General features: G+C 39.1%; 1 pseudogene; it reads left to right on the top strand.

Moving 5' to 3' along the window:
• Positions 1 to 253: 253 nt before the first annotated feature.
• LOC102261825 lies at positions 254 to 3569 on the top strand (annotated as a pseudogene).
• The last annotated feature ends 8993 nt before the right edge of the window (positions 3570 to 12562 follow it).

The raw sequence follows: 12562 nt of genomic DNA, 5'->3' as shown, positions 1-12562 counted from the left end.
ACTATACGTGGCAATGCAGGCCAGGGAGCATGTGAGTAGATGGTGCTGGGGAAAGGGGTGAGGGCACTGTCCTTGACAATGCTTTACATAGTCACCTGAAGATGGCCAGTGAGGCCATGCTGCAGCAGCTGTGCTCACTTCCAAAGTCAGTGAGCACCTCTATGGGTTAAATTTTGTAGCCCCAAAAGTTATGTTGATTTGCTCTTCCTCGGGCACTGCCTAAAGAGGTGGCAGCCATCTCCTATTAAGCACCATGGCTGTCCTCAGACCCCTAGTGAAACCCAAGATTATAAAAAAGAGGAGCAAAAAGTTCATCCGGCACCAGTCAGACCGATATGTCAAAATTAAGGGGAACTGGTGGAAACCCAGAGGCATTGACAATAGGGTGCGTAGAAGATTTAAGGGCCAGATCTTGATGCCCAAAATTGGTTATGGGAGCAACAAGAAAACAAAACACATGCTGCCCCATGGCTTTTAGAAGTTTCTGGTCCATAATGTCAAGGAGCTTGAAGTGCTGCTGCTGTGCAACAAATCTTACTGTGCTGAGATTGCTCACAAGGTCTCCTCAAAGAACCGCAAAGCTATTGCGGAAAGAGCAGCCCAGCTGGCCATCAGGGTCACCAATCCCAATGCCAGACTGTACAGTGAAGAAAATGAATGGATGGATTGTGTACACATTGTATGTGTGTTAATAAAACCACAAAATTCTGCAAAAATAAAAGATATGTTGATTTGCTAATTCCTGGTAACTATGAATGTGACGATATTCACAAATGGCATCTTAGCAGACATAATCCAGTTAGAGTGAAGTCATTAGTGTGGGCCTGAATTCCATTTGATTGGTGTCCTTATGAGAAGAGGAGAAGACATACAGACACAGATTTACAATGTCATGTGAAGACAAACATGTGCAGGCAGAGACTGGGATGATGTGCCCAGAAGCCTAGAAACACCAGGATTGAGGGCAGCCACAGAAGCTAAGAGGAAGGATGGAACAGAATCCTCTGAGAGAGCAGGCTCCACTGACACCTTGATGTCAGACTTCTGGTCTCCAGACCATGAGAGAATAAGTTTCTATTCTTTAAAACCACCCAGTTTGTGGTCCTTTGTTACTGCAGTCCTAGGAGCTAACTCAGGACCCAAGCAAGCTCGCTGTTCATCGAGGACAGAATAGTACCCTGGGAACTCTCAAAAGAAACAAAAGCTGAAAACGCACACATTCAGACCTTGTATTCATAGTCCACGCTGGTTTATTTGGTGTGTGGGGGCTTATTAAAATGCTGATATGGCTGATGTGTGCAGGTGTGCGTCCCCCCTGCCTCAACCCATTGATGGCAATCATCCAGGTGTGCCCCCTCCGTTAAAGTCTTAGGTAGCATGTTTGAGATGCATGCACAATTCCAGCCATTGTCACAGGTTAATATATTAGCTAGCCCAGACCTTAGTGACATGCTGACTTGTTTCTGCTTATTTCCGTCAAGAGCATACATCAACCAATAGTTTCTGGGTTTTTTGTTTGTTTGTATGTTTGTGTGTTCCTACTTCACGTTAGAAATGGCATAGTCATGTATTCAATATTCTATGGCATTCAGGTGAACAACAGTCTGAAGAAGAACGTTTGCAATGTGTTGTTGCTTTCTCCATCTTCTGCTTCACTCTCTTCTGGCTGCATTTATTTCTTGTTCCCATCTGTCTCACTCCTCTTTCTCCTTCTGCTTTATGCATATTTTTCCTCCTCTCCTTTCGCATTTCAAAATATTTGCAAACTGTTTTTGCAAACTATCTGTGAAATATGTGCAAAGTAGTGGCAAAATATTTACAAACTGTTATCAACTGCTTTGGAAGGAACATAGTTATACCTGGATTTAAAGAATTCATATATAATTTAAAAACTTTGAATGGCTTGTCCAGTCAATTATGTAATAATTGGTAATATGTTATAAATATCTTATTGCCCCTGTCATGGTGAATGTCTAGCAGCATCTGACTTCCCATAAAATTAGATTCTTTTTTATTAATATTTTACTGAGTTGCACCTTTTTTGTTTATATAAATAAAATTGTTCTTTCCAGTCTGGTTAGAATACCAAACAGAAGTTTAAAGTAATTCAATTTGAAAGAAAATTTAGCAAACAAACACAATTATATCACCATATAGGGTCCATATACACCTTCTGAAATATTAACAGGTCACTTGGATCTTCAGATTTCCTAAGGTATCAAAGTTTCCTAAAAATAAAAATGAATTCCAATGCTTGTCTATGTTTAAAGTATATAAAATTGATTTCAAAAGAACCCATTGCAGCACTTTCTAAACAATGTCCTGTAAGTCACCCTGGTTTAGGTGTTCAAAAAGGGACAGAAACACATTTAATCCTGGGTTGAGACATGACTGGAGTCACTAAAATGGCAGAGCAGAGGAAGACAAGCCTTTTTCTCCTTTTCCAGAGTGAAGTGTGCTCCATGGACCCCAGGACCTGGGTGCCCAGATCCTGTCCTGCTCGGTGGTCCAGGGGCAGAGCACCGCCTGTAAGCCCATAACTCAGTGTGAGCTCAGTGCCCGCAGAGGGTTAACAAAATGGCACTCAATTGAGAACCTCCCAGATAATAAAACAAACCATTAAGTTGAGAAAAGAATGTCAGTATGATGTAGAGAGTCCCCTGACAATCAATGATTCTGTAGATTATGAAAAGTATAGAGAGTTTCCCAGGTGCTGGCATTTTGTTCTAAGTGTCAATTTGTCGATTAGACACAGGTCACTTTCTCAGATGGAGCTCAACCACGGGGCAGAGAATCCTATATCCACCTATTAGAGCCAGTCAAACCCACAGCTGTGAACCCGAGAATGTGGGCATTTACCTATGAGGTCTCACATGCACAGGGCATGGTGATCAATTTGCCCTCCACTCACTCTGGTTGGCTGAGGAAGAAGTTACTGATTCTACTGTCCTAATGTGGAAGGAAAAAAATGTAACCAGGTGACCTAAAAAGAAAAACTTTCAAAAATTTCACCTTTGCTCTTTTTTAATATATAGTCAAAGGCATGTGGGAAGGAGCTAGCAGTACAAAGTAGGCAAAGATATGCTTATTATTTACTTTCCTTATAAACCAAGTTATAAGATTAATTATAGTTTTATGGGTCTGCCATCAATATTACTAGTAAAAATCTGTGAGAATAGAAATCCCCACTTCCTGACACAGTCCTCCATGGCTAAGTGCCCCACCCCCCAACTCTGATGTCAAGAAATAGCACTGCCACCTCCCTCTGCCCTGAACATTAATCAGCGATTTAGACCCACTTTCCCAGTTGTTGGCGCCCTATTCCCCCATTATTGCTTGTGGAAAGACAGTTTCTGAACATTTTCTTTTCTTCTTCTTTTTTTAACAATACAGTTAGTCTGGGAATTGGATACATGCATAAGTGTCTTCGCTTAAGTCTTATTTCTGTCACTACAAACAAATTTACCACTTTTGTTCTTTTTTTTACCGTAATCCCCTCTGACTCATTATTTCAGACTGAAGAGCGGATCAAGCCTTCCTTCATTTCCTTAAGTGCTCTGAGGACTTAAGCACTTACGTGAGCCTGTGCTCTTCAAATGTGCTGAGTGGCCATCTAGGAAGAGAGGGTTCGAGCAGGAGCTAACAGCTTTCATCCAGAGATTGCAAATGCTGTGCTCTCTCTTTCCCTTCCTGGACCCAAACTCTTCCCACTGCACCCTTCAGTAGGAGCTGCTGATGGGACCCCCCCAGGGCTTTATCTTGGGTGTAGGTGAATTCAATGGCTCATATGCACCCCTTCCAATATTCTGTCCGAACCATTTCTTTTTAGAGACTTCTTGGGATGCGGGGTGGAGGCCTAAAAATGGCACTCCAGGTTTTACAGTGGCCTGAGAGGCGGACCTTCCAGAAGGTTCTTACTTTTGACAACTTGAGGTCCACAGGCAGCAGGGAGGCAGAGCGTGGGGTTAGCCAATGTGGACAAAGCTCAGGGACACAGGGACACAGGCAGTCATAGCTACGGAGTTTATCATTTTCCAACTTTATCCCAATCAGTCTAATAGATTAATGTCCTCATTCTTCTAGTGGGGCAAAAGAGTTTTGTCAACTAGGCCCGGGCTTGAGTGGTTATTGTGGGTTGTTGATTACTTACGTAGGGTCCCATAAATCTCCAGCCTACTCCTCACACACCCTATTCCAAGGCAGTATGATCATCTGTTGTTAAAAAAAGGAAAAAGAAGTGTTTTCATAACTGCGTTTAGAAACCATTCCCACAGTATTTGTGTCTTTTGCCCCATTTAAGAATAACTAAATATGGCTTGTGTGTGGCATACACAGAATATATTGAAATAATCAGGTCACAAATATTTTCTATAATCATCATTCAGAAGGAGCAGATACCCTTAAATATGGTCAAAATTACTACTTTTTAATCATATCACTGAGTAGATTGCAATTTTATACACTGACTGACAAAACTATAGCCTACAAAATGAAAATGCTTACAAAGACATTCTGCTGGTCTGGAACTATGATCAGGAGGGAGCCTCTAACTTCCCTTAGCCTTTCTGCCTCGGCCTCACCCCTGACTCTGTTCTGTGCAGTGATTCCAGGTCTGGCCCATCCTGTTGGGGACTGGAACCAGACATGTCTCTGTGCTGAGCGGAAGTGTGAGCAGTGCTGAGTCCATTTGGAAAATCAGTCATGGGCCCTATAGACGTCCATCAATGTGCATGCTTATATGAATTTTATCGTTAGGGCATATCTTGTCACATGGCACTTGTATCATACACGTGAATTAGGTGTAACAATTTTTAATAAGGGCCCAGAAAATTCAGTCCCTGTCTCATACCGAATTAGGACCATCCACTTACCCATTTATCCATTTACCCACTTATCCTTTTGCAGGAACCTTTGATCATCTTTCTTCTTGGCAAAAACAACCTCTCTGCTATGTTTTCTGTGACACTGGCCTCCACAAAAGCAGCCAGTTTGTGCATTCATGTCTAGGGTAAGAAAGTCTTCTTGTAATCAACTGAACTGATCCCACAGATTTGGCAGAGGGGGGCTCTCGCGGGCAATTCATAGGCTGCCTACAAGCTCGCTCCTCTTCTGAGCTCTCACTCACAGCTTTGGGTTTAAGATTGCAGCTTACACTGTCAAAAGGCATGCTGATTTGATCCTCTTTCTCATAGGGCTGGATTCATAGAAGAGCTGGCTCTGTTGTGGTGATAAAGGCCTATTCAATGTGGGGTCTGACCCGTGGAGACACAGTGCAGCCCCGGAGGAAGTGGAGCTCTTGCACCCCCTACAGTCCAGATGCTGTACATTCACCACAAAGGCTGATTTTTCTTTTTAAATGACTGTGTCACAACTAGATCATTGAGTGATTTATTGATCATGATGCGTTAGTGAGTTTTAGAGTAATATTTGTGGAGGCCCCAAAGTCTCTGATATAGGAACGGGGAAATAATTTACCTCCCTCCTGTGCTCAAGCAGCTGTGGCCGACCTTCCCAGGCTGGAGGTCCTGCTGCCTGGCAGTGACTAGACCCTCCTGGGAAATTAGCTCCCTGACAACTGCACAAGCCAAGGAGGGAATTTCACATGGTGTCCCCATGAAATGTCACCCCTTTCAGCACAAGGCTGCAGTTGTCACTTTTTCAACAGTTCAGGGGAGGCAGTTGAGGAGTGGAGAAGCCGCTGGCAGGTGGACAGAGCTGGATTCAGTCTCTCTCTTGCCCAGGATCTGACCATACTTTGTGTCAGGGCAGCTAAGGACCAGCTTCCCACTGAAAAGGAGGATGTGGATATGGAAAGGATGTTAAAAATACAAAAATGTATATCCCAGCTCACAAGCTCACATTCAAAATTTATGCTATCAGCCTGACTTGTCAGGGCTGAGCAAGGTAGATGGGTGCAGAGTGAGAGCAGGAGCATCCTTTTCCTGGATGGGCCTCACATGAGCAGAGAGGGGCCTTTTTGAGCCAAGCCCCAATACAGAGACACATAGAGATGGAAACATAAAGAAAAACTAACTTGTCCTATTTAGTTTGTTGTGTCTCCTTTGGACAGAAAAAGGAAGTGTATGAACTGTCCTCCTCCCTATCCCTACCTCTCAGAATAAGCTGGCTTGAGTGCCCTACTCAGCCATAACCCTGACTGACAGGCTCAGTAAAAACATAGGCTCCAACTCCTTGTCAGTTCTTGTGGAACCAGCTCCAGGCCACTGCCAGGCGGGGTCTTGACCTGACCACCCACGACCACATGTGCCAGCCTGTGAGATACTTTCTCATAGGGATATGGCCTTCAGCTGTCCTGCTCATCACTTTGGATGATGCTTACACTTGAACAGGTATACAGTAGAGCTCTCCTTCCCACAGGATGGTATCCTTGGGTATAAGGAGAGGCGACTTTGTCTTCTGACCGGCGAGGTTCAGAATCATCCTAGAGCTCCATGGCCCCCTCTTTCTACTGGACAAACTTGTCTGATTCTGTCCGAAAGACAGCCTCTAACTCTCTAACACATTCTTAGAACTACTTCATAGCAACTCCCATTGTGTAGAAGGAAATGTAGTGGTAGAGTTTAACAGAGTGCTTTTAATAATGCATGTATTTTGACTGCAGTTACAGTATGAAGTTCAAACAGCAGCTCAGCATAACTCCTGCATCTGGTGTTAAATGTCTGTAATACCGCCAATAGCCCAATTAGCAATATATTTTCGTACATAATAATTATAAGAAATTACTATAATATTTTATCTTTATTTAAAAGTAATGAAAACAACATAAAGTTGTTACAGAGAAAACAACCTGGGTAAATATATAAAGCAAATGATCAGTACTGTCCTTTGAACCTCCCCCATCCTGCTTCTCGGAGGATCCCGGTGGTGGTAATGCTTTGTTTATGTTATTTGAATTGGAACTCTTGACGAAGACTCCAAGGGCCCCATCAAAACTCCACTTAAGACAATGTCAACATTATAGAAATGGTTCTCCCTCCAAGCTGCAAAAAGCCTCAATAAAAAAATAACAAATTTTGAGCAATATATTTGTAATAGTTCTGACACACATCATGGTAATCTATACATCTTTCATATCTACAATTAAGAAGAAGTAGAAATATGTGGTCCCTATTCCACTAGATTACACACACAAATCTCTCACTCCCAGGCTGGCTTTCCTTCACTTATTTTTTTTTTCTTGACATTGAAAAACTGGAAAATATTCACATGCAAAGCACCGATAAATTTGTATAAGAATATATGAAATTAAGGACCTATACAAGAACATCTTGTAAAAGGGTATAAAACACAGTATAAAAACACAATAAAAAATAAAAATATATTTTCCACAAATAAATTATGTCCCTAAAGATTTGGACATATTCAAAATGCAAAGAGCTGCTAAATAAAGTGTTTTTATGGAAGCTGCAGGAGGGTTTTAAGAATGTTTCTTAGTAGGCAAGGAATCCTATTTTGCAGAGCTATAAAAGTTGCTTTCTTCCCCCCCCCCCTCAGAAAAGTTCTAAAAAAATCTTTCCAGATTCTTGAACCTGCTGAGAGTCTGCAAAAATCCGAACAAACATTAAATTGCCCTCGCAGTACATCCATTTTTAAGAGTCTATGATAAAACTTACTCAAGAGACAAATAATGCCTTTGCTATGATTTATGTAGGTAAATAAATAACTTAAAATACAAACAACAAGAGGTACTGGAAAGAGAATTGGGGTTGTTCTGGCTCCCGTAGCTATTGCAGAAAATAACACTTGCCATCTTTTCCACATTAAAAATGCTCTGCATTATTTTAGGACAGAAAGACAGCCCACCTGAGCCTTCTTTTTGTAAGCATCAGTTACAATAAGGGGGCATCTGCGTATTGCTGTAAAGGCATCAAAAGAAATGTGATGACAGAATTAAAGACAAAGTCTTTTGAGAGTCAATGGCCAGAGAGGTAGAACCACAGGAGGGTTCCAGTTAAGGGACTTTTCATTTATTCTTAGGATTCTAATTTTTTTTAAAAAAAATTTTTTTATTTTTATTTTTTGAGAGAGAGAGAGAGAGAGAGAGAGAGAGAGGGAGAAGGAGAGAGATAGAAATATCTAAGATAGAGAAACATAGATCTGCTGCCTCCTGCATGCCCCCCACTGGGGATCAGGATCCAGCCTCAATTTGGGCATATGCTCTGACCTGAAATCAAACCATGCCCTCTTGGTCTATGGGACAATGCTCAATCTACTGAGCCATACCAGCTGAGTGGATTTTTCTTAAATTGTGTCTCAAAAGACTTTGTATAGATTACAAGATTAATTGCTCTTGGAGAATTTAAAGGCAAAATCACACTGATCTCTTCATTTTATAAATGAGAATTCTGACACAAAATGGAAACGCACTTCTTTTCATCAAACGATGTTATTGAGAGAAGAAAAAGGCAAGCTACAAAGTGGGATGTGGTAGTTGAAGTACATGTACTTGGTAAACACTTCACCTAATTTAAAATGGATAAGAAACAAATATTCATAGCTCACAAGAAGCCTTCCAAATGGCTATTAATATATGAAAAGATATAATCTCATAGTTATCAGAGAAATGAAAATTAAAAATGCAATGACACCTACTACATAACCAGTATAATGTTTAAAATAAAATAAAATAAATAAGTAAATGAACAAGTGTTTCTGAATTTGTGACTAGAAGTCTCATATAAACTCTGTGGAAGTGTAAATTGGAAGGGCGATTTTGGAAATTATATGTTAGTGTCTACTAATGCTGAATGTATACACACACATCCTATGACCCAGCAACTCCTTTTCTAGGTATATACCCTACAAAAATGTATACATACAAGTCCAATTGTATACATTAACACTCACAGGTCCTTATTTAGATTGTCTAACAGCTTTCAGAGTGTCTAACAGCTTTCAGATTGATTATATTTTTATTCAAAATAACAGCTTTTGGATTGATTATATTTTTATTCAAATAATGATTTTATTAATTGAATTGATGTGTTTTTGGAAACATTTGATAGACTATTTAACTGTTATATACAGAAATCCTAGTCTGTGCCAGGTAATTTGCTAGAGATTTTCATATCTTTTTTCTTACTAAGTTTTACTAACTTGATTGATAAAAAATAGATGACATTATGGTCACTGTATAAGTTAGGATTAGATTTAAGTATAAGTAATAAGAACAAAAACTAAATTTTGATGGCTAAAACAAGATGGTCTTTTCTCCTTCCTTTTTAAGAAGTTTGAAAGTTGTTAGTTCAAGGCTGGTGAGGTCTATGATGGTGTAAATGACCCAGGTTTTATCTTGAGGACATCTCATGGTCCAAGATAGCTTCTTAATATCAGCTTTTACACTATCTTTGCATTTAGCAGTAAAGAGACAATGGGTGAGGAGCAGAGGAAAGAAGTGGAGGCTAAAGAATACTTCTAAGGACCTCGATTTTTTACTTTCCTATAGTCCATTGGTCAGAATGTAGGTACATGGCCACATCATTTATGAGGGTTGCTAGGAAATGTAGTCTTTGTTACCAATAAACATGAGCCTGACCTAAAAATCACAGGGTGAAATTACTAAGGAAAAAGAGAAAAGTGCATTTTTGCAAATAGTTAGAAGTCTGCCATAATATGTGTAATAATCTTTGCAATATAACATGAACATAGAAGTCAAGAATTAAAGACTATATCCCTATAGATTCTAATGTTGACTTCTGTTTGTGGTTCTGCTTTTGGAAATTCAATGTAAGTACCTGCTATAGTTCACAGTTGTGGTTTTGGCAACAAAAACTTTTCCTATTCTAAGAGATTTTTGACATTGCAAATATTTCACCTAGAGATTAGTTTTCAAGCATACTTCCAATTTGTGGGAACTGTATGAGTGGTAAAACCAAATGGTACAAAATTTTAATAAAAAAACAAACAAAATAACTCATGTTTTAAAATATATTTTATTAATTTTTTTACAGAGAGGAAGGGAGAGGGATAGAGAGTTAGAAACATCGATGAGAAAGAAACATTGATCAGCTGCCTCCTGCACACCTCCTACTGGGGATGTGCCGGCAACCAAAGTACATGCCCTTGACCGGATTCAAACCTGGGACCTTTCAGTCCGCAGGCCGATGCTCTATCCACTGAGCCAAACCAGTGAGGGCATAACCCATGTTTTAACAAATTTGTAAAACCCTCCACTTCTTTTGTTGGAGGAGATATGGGCCTAAGATAAGTCTTTGTGTAGTGATGAGGAGGGAGACAATTTCTGCTTATTGAAAGATATTTTCTCTTAATTCTTTATGCTTACTATTATTCAATCTTATCTATAAATTTTAAACTCACCCAGAAGTTGTGACAAAGACAATCAGTAATACTGGTGGCCCATTAGGTCAAAAACAGCATCATTTTAAAGATGGAACCAGCTATACCCTGGACCTACAAACAGAAACATGGCAGCAAGAACCATAGGAGAGAAACAGCAAACCTCAACAAGTAATAAAGTTCCTTTCTTCATTATCCCATGTCAAGGTTCTCTAAGAAGAGGAAAATTGTTTGGGTTGAAGCTTAGGGTAATCAGACTCTTATTAACAATAAATGATTCTTTCTGATATTTACTTTTTTAAAAAAAACAATTAACTTTAACTTTCCATTCTTATTGTTCCACTTAGTTTGTAACTGTCCTAAAGAAAAGTGAAAAAAAAATAAATCAGATAAAAATGTATAAGGCCCCAAGATTCCAAAGTAGCCTCCTAACTCTGTTTGCAACGTTAGTATGCAATCTTTCAATAGACCGAACATCAGAAACTGACACAAAGCACCAAAAACAGAAAAATAAAACATTTGAAAAAACATGTAAGGTTTGGATTTCTGGAACTTTAATGGCTTTCCACTTAAATTTTTGGCTATCATGCACTTTAGCTAAGAGAAAAAAATAATGAGTTTTACAACATTCAACTTGCTTTATAACATATTACATAATGGTGTAAGCTCCATAAAGAAGGTTGTGTGCAGTGCTGTAAAACTTATTAGGTCACCAATATTTCTAGTTTCATATTAAGAAATTAGAAATAATGGTTCAGATTAGAGTCAAATTGTAAAAAAAAAATCCTTTGAATTGAATCAGTCATTCCCAAGGATATACTAATGAATTTGTAGCCTTAAAAAAGAAAAAAAGTTTCATTTATAAATTCACCTGAGGTGAAAGAAGTCATGTTAACATTTTAAGTTTTATGTGGACTTTCCATAGACTACAGTATTCTCTCCACTTTGCCTCTGTTCTATATAGCTCACCTTAATTTCTATTTTGTAGGCCCCAATGTGAGAATGATTCTTAAAAATCAGACATTTAGTCTGAATATAGAAATGTTTGAATATAGCAAATCCTCCTCCAAATATTATTTTAGGTATAAAATGTTTAAATTACATAAAGTAGTTTAAGGTCCTACATATTCATCAAGTTTCCCTTTTTATTTCATCCCTTCACTCATCTTCCCTTTTCTCTGAGTTCCTTATTGGGATGTCTCTCAGCTCTTTGTCCCAGAGATGACCTCTGTTGATAACGAAGCAATACAACCCTCCTCCCATGGTACGCATTTGTGCTAAAATAGTCTCATGATTTTGCCTGGTATTTCCAATTACAGTGAGAATTTGTTGCTGGGAACTGTAGCACATGATAGAATTTATAGAGAATAGGGACTCAAAAATGTTTCTATTAAATGTGAGTAGGAGAAAAAGGAGGGAAGATAAAAGAGTAATGTGATAGTTTAGGTTGAATGCTGCTTCAAGGAATTGTCAGCACCTCTGTGAAAGCCAGATGTGCAACAGGTAAAGGATTGATTCTTGACCCAGGATATAATTTAGTTGTCCTCCTCTCAAAAAGGAAAGAATGTTTAGACTACACAAATTGAATCTTCCTGCTTTTCAGGGGAGAGTAGCAAAATATAGAATATTCATTTATTTATTAGTCTCACGTCTCTTGAGACAGTAGCCCTCTTTTGTTCCCACATAAATCCTTACTTATTGAACCATTAATTCATCAACTTATCCAACCAACCATCATCCACCATTGACTCATTTATCTAACCAACTTTCTATCCATTTTTCTATGTATCCAACCCTCCCATCCTTCCAACCATCCACCTGTCTATTCACCCATCCAACCCACCAACTACCTAATCTTTACTAATACACCAAGTACTGAAATGCTATAAGTGTAATTGATATTTTCTCTTCTCTCCAGGAAGTCACCATAGGGTATATATGGAACACAGGCAATGGCAGGAGAAGTTGTAATATATAGCTGGTTAAGATTTTGTGGAGTATGACCTCCAACAAAAACTCAAGGGAATCCAAGTCCACTTAACCTCTTTAAGGAATTAATGAATTGTAGGCCAATACTTAATACTTAATAACTTTTCATTTATGTTTGACCTAATGTGTGACAGAGTGGATATATGTATTTCCTTACATCAAATCTAAGTCATTTGATCTGTAAATGTACCCTATTTTTTGTAGTATTGAGCAAGACACACACACACACACACACACACACACACACACACACACA

This window comes from Myotis brandtii, unplaced genomic scaffold (assembly GCF_000412655.1).
Source record: "Myotis brandtii unplaced genomic scaffold, ASM41265v1 scaffold115, whole genome shotgun sequence".
NCBI lineage: Eukaryota > Metazoa > Chordata > Mammalia > Chiroptera > Vespertilionidae > Myotis > Myotis brandtii.
This window is presented reverse-complemented; position numbering and strand designations above follow the sequence as displayed.